Below are 5,228 nucleotides of genomic sequence, written 5' to 3' on the forward strand. Positions count from 1 at the left end.
GAGAAGAATTCAGACCTCAACAGTGCCTCAAATCTGCTATGGCTTTGCAGCGCAGCAGCAAGAATGTTTAATAGATAAAAATTTCATCCAAAAAAATAATAAAAGAAAGATTCTTGCAATCCCCCCCAACACCAATTCCTACTCTAAAGTCAACCCATCACTTGTGCTGCTAATACTTGACTGTATGCTTAACTGGAAACCTAGACCCAAAAGACTGAAACTGAATCTTCACCCCAAAACAAAACAAAATGAGTAGTTGAGGTTCATGGCATATAGGTTAGGTAAACACATGTACGGGGAGAAGGGGAGGAAGAGAGGAAGGTGTGGGAAGCAAAGCGGAGTGACAGACACTTCAGTCGGGCAGATGTCTGTATAGAGTGTAGGGACACCAGGAAGAGTTCCATGCGGATTTTGTGCACGTGGTTGGAGGCACCAGATCCCTCCATGGCAGATCCAAGAACAGGGAGCTTGGGGAGGAGGCCATTCCTGTCATTCCAGTTTTAGAAGTTCCACATCAAAGACGAGAGTGGCATGTGGTGGGATGATGCCAGGGTGCCCAGCGGCACCATAGGCACAGTCTAGAGATATAGTCAATTTGACTCTCTGACCCTCATTCATCTGGGCAACCCATTCTTCCCAGCCTCAGATCACCTCCTGCTTGCCTAGCATAAACTTAAAGGGCTTGTTCCTGTTCCGGGAGGAATCAAATTTCTTTCCATCTTCAAACATTCCGGTGTAGTGCACCACACAGGTCTGGCCGCACCTGTCTCCTGGGGAGATGGTCTCCACCTGCACTCCCATGCTGGCAGTGGACGCTGGGCTGGCTGGCGGTGCAACGGGCGATGTGGATGGAGGAACCTGGTGGCAGTTACGCGGTTCTGCCTCTCCATTCTTTCTTATAATAGAAAGTGTTCTTGTGCTTTTATGTATTTCTGCCTAATATGTTTATCGCTTCCCTCACACACCCAGCATGTACGTGTATAGAAACTATCTGGCCAGACGTAAGAGTTTTCCATCGTTTTTCATCCCAGCCAGGAGTTTGTTCTGGTGGCCAACAAAGCCTGTTTGGTATTGGGCACCTGCTTATGCAACTAAATCTTCTCAATGTACTACTGTCACCCAAACTATAAGTAACTGTACAGTACTATCCTCTGAACAGGCTAACCCATTTCAAGGTATCCCCATTATAAGTCAGAGTTGGACAGATCTGTCCTCTGTAAATCCAGACCTCTGGAAAGTCCCTAAAGGGCTGTTTTGGATATATGGAAAAGGTTGCATATGCCCAGCTCCCAGCATTATGGAAAGGCACATGTACCATAGGAATAATCCAGCCAGGATTTTTCCTCCTGCCTAACCCAAGGGGGGATGAACTAGGCATTCCCCTTTATGAAAGACTCAAAACACAAGTTGCTCGATCCCTCAACCAAGTTCTTAATATAGGAGGAACCCAGGTTTGGAAAAACGACAAATGGCCACCCCAGAGAATTATAAATACTTATGGCCCAGCCACATGGGTACAAGATGGGAGTCGGAAATACCGGACGCCTATATATATGCTGAATTGCATTATCAGGTTACAGTCAGTCTTGGAAGTTATAACTAATTAAACAGCCAGGGCTTTTGAGCTTGTTGCTCAGCAACAAGCCCAAATGCGCGCAGCTATTTATCAAAACCGCTTAGCTTTGGACTACCTGCTGGTGGAAGGAGAAGTATGTGGTAAATTTAATAGCTCTGACTGTTGTTTGCAAATAGATAATAATGGTAAAGTTATAACTGATATATTCACCAATATTAGAAAGCTTGCCCATGTCCTGGTGCAAAAAATGGCAAGGCATAAAAATCAGCAATTGGCTTGAAAACATGTTCTCGGGTCTGGGAGGATTTAAGTATATTATTTATTTTTTTTGTGTGTGTGAGTTGGAGTCTCACTCTTGTCGCCCAGACTGGAGTGCAGTGGCTGCTCCCGGCCACCGCAGCCTCGACCCACTGGGCACCGGCGATCCTTCCGCCTCAGTCTTCCGAGTAGCCAGAATTACAGGTACGCGCTACCATGCCTGGCTGATTTTTTGATTTATTGTAGAGATGAGGTCTCGCCAAGTTGCCCAGGAGGGTTGCGAACCCACGGGCTCAGGCAATCCACTCACCTTAGCCTACCAAAGCGCGGGATTACAGGCTGAGCCACCAAGCCCGGCTTAAGTATATTATTGAATCTGTAGTCCTATTGGTGGGATCCTGTCTTATCCTCCTTTGCATAGCCCCAGTGATTATGAACGCCATTTCTAAGTTTGTGGAAACAATTGTTGAACAAAAAACTGCGGCCTATATTAATACTAATGCACCAAATTAAGAATGATGATGTTCTAGATCCATGAAAGATCGAGCATCAAAGGGGGGGATGTGGCAGGAAGGGAACTGGTAGCAGTTGAGGGTGTTTCCTTTTGAGAGTCCGGTGGCAGGCTCTGAGGACCTGCCAGGCCGGTTTTGTTTAAAGAGAAGTCAGATAGCCAGGGACTGATGGCTCTCATGGAAATGCAAAAGAGTACCTAATTCACAAGTGCTCTCCTTGTCAGTTTATAACCCCTGCTCTCCCTGAATTTCCTGGAGACCATTTGTTCTTTGAAAGATCTCATTTTTCTGAACACAACCTTGTGAATTCCAAGGAAAATGTGTGGTCGCTCGGCATGACCCCCTCCCTTACCTAAGCGAAGGTATGGAACCCCTTTTCTCCTGGTTCTGGGCGGCTCCACCTGGAAGCATTCAGGCAGCTGGCGTAATAAAGTTGCCATTTCCTATAATAGTCTCGGTGTCACAACCTCTCTATCTTCCTGCTACATGGTAACTCCTGGTCATAGTAACCTGGTGCTCTGACTGCAGATGGAAGTCGCATAAGCCTAGGACACCACAGACAAGGCCAGCCTCGTGAGACAGGAGATAGCTAGAGAAAGGCTGGGGAGGACCGGGGCTCTGGTAACAGTGAGGGTAATAATGTAGCGAAATTCCTAGCAGGTCTCTCAGGCTCAGCATTGGTAAACAAGCACCCTGCGAGGCTCTCAAGCCAAAGCCTGAGGCTCTCAAGCCAAAGCCTAAGTACTCACTGGATCGAAAAGCAACCAAGCCGGGCTTGGTGGCTCAGCCTGTAACCCCACGTCTTGGGAGGCTGAGATGAGTGGATTGCCTTAGCCCGTGGGTTCGAGACCCACCTGGGCAACTTAGCGAGAACCTCATCTCTACAATAAATCAAAAAATTAGCTGGGTGTGGTAGCGCGCACCTGTAGTTCCAGCTACTTGGAAGGCTGAGGTGGAAGGATCACCAGAGCCCAGCAGGTCGAGGCTGTGGTGGCCGGGAGCAGCCACTGCACTCCAGTCTGGGTGAGAGTGAGACTCCAACTCAAAAAAAAAAAAAAAAAAAGCAACCAATCAGCTCGCCATTAGGGCAAGGTAGTGCTAGCCAATCAACTTAGACTTAGGGCTATAAAAGCACCAGGTTTTTGGCCCCAGAGGGGCAACCCCTTCGGGTGCTCTCCCACTGTGGGAGCTTCTCTGTCCTCTCAATAAATCCTGCTTTCTCACTTTCCGATTGTCTTTGTCCCTCATTGTTCCTGTGCATGAGACAAGAATCTCGACCCTGATGAGCTACAACCTGAAAAGTTGCCAAGACCATCAGAGCTGAAAAGCTGTGCACCCCAGAGGCTGGCTTGCCAGTCAACAGAGCTAGCTGAACCAGAAGATCTGCCGGGAGGAAAGATTCCAAAGCTGAGACACCCTGAAGGCTAGGCTTGCCAGCCCACCAAACCAGCAACACTCTCAGGGCTTGCCAGCCCATAAGAGCTGGTCATAGTAACCTCGTGCTCAGACAACAGTGTGTCCCAAGGCTTAATCTGGGGCTAGGCTTACCAGACCCTTCAGACTACCCTCTCTGACCCACTGAGCTGACACTCTCGAAGTCCAGGCAGACCTGAAAAATCCGCATCACTGGGGTATCTTGGGGCAAGGTGGGGTCCACGTATCAGGCACCTGGACGCATCTCCACACACCGCGACATCACCTAGATTAGTGGGTTGGCTGCCACCCCACCCAGTTCTCTATCCTTCTCAGTCCTTACCCAGCCTCCTCCCCCATTCCTATACCTACCTGGTGTTCCCGTCAAGCCCACATTCTAACACTCCACCCTTGGGTCTTTGCAAAAATATCTCCCCCCAAGATGGTTTCCCTCCTCTGCCAAGTCGCCCTGTCCTTTGGTGAGTAACAGCTTCCTGAGACACTATCCAGCATGCAGAGCCACAGACCTTTCTCTCTCCTGCAGCACTGACCATCTGCACCACTCCTACTGATCCCAGATCTTTCAACTAGATGAGATCCCTGAAAAGACAGTTCCCGTGGCCCTTTCTGCCTCCACGGCTAGGCAATGTGGTGGAAATTCCATCCACTTAATACTGGGGAAGTCAACCAATAAACACATAATTAGTAGTGAGGGCTATGAAGAAAATACAAGGGGTAAATACTATCGGGATGGCGCAGTGGCTCACACCTGCATTCGCAGCACTTTGGAAGGCTGAGGTCACAGGATTTCTTGAGTCAAGGAGTTTGAGACCAGCCTGGGTAACATAGTGAGACCTTGTCTCCAAATGAATAAATAAATAAAACCAGAAGGTCAGGGAGATCTTCCCCTAGAAGAGACTCTGAGTGGGAAGTCACTAATCGCTGTACCTACTGCATTCAAATGAATTAAACCTTTGCCTTATGGGTGATGCAGGGAAGAGCCTGGCTGCAGCATCAAAGCACTGCTCTGTTACTCACAGCATCAGAGTCTGGCTCTGTCAGCGAGCCTTAAGTTTCCTTAGCAGTTTCACTGGCTTAAGATTTCCCCCGTGGGCCTTACAGGACTGGGGGGAGGACCAAGCACTACGACGAGGGCCGGGTGCGGTGGCTCACGCCTGTCACCCCAACACCTCGGGAGGCCGAGGCGGAAGGACCGCTGGAGCCCAAGAGTTCGAGACCAGCCTGGGCAACACAACGAGACCTCGTCTCTATAATTATAAAAATAATAAGTTAAAAAAAGAAAAAACCCACTACAACGAACGAAGACGTGCTTCAACACCGTAAATCTGCGTAAACGCGGGGCCACGAGAACGGGACGCTCCGCCCGAGCCGCCGTTTACACAGCCACCCGAGCTGAGTGACGGTTCTGCCGGCTTCGCGGGCTCAGGGTCCGGGCCTGACAGCCGGCG

At 49.3% G+C, this 5,228-nt stretch overlaps 1 pseudogene; it reads right to left on the minus strand.

Annotated features, from left to right (window-relative positions):
• Positions 1-335: 335 nt before the first annotated feature.
• LOC110596055 lies at positions 336-835 on the minus strand (annotated as a pseudogene).
• Between the last annotated feature and the right edge of the window lie 4,393 nt (positions 836-5,228).

The sequence above is a fragment of the Carlito syrichta genome, unplaced genomic scaffold (genome assembly GCF_000164805.1).
Source record: "Carlito syrichta isolate Samal-C Ts95f unplaced genomic scaffold, Tarsius_syrichta-2.0.1 Scaffold305872, whole genome shotgun sequence".
NCBI lineage: Eukaryota > Metazoa > Chordata > Mammalia > Primates > Tarsiidae > Carlito > Carlito syrichta.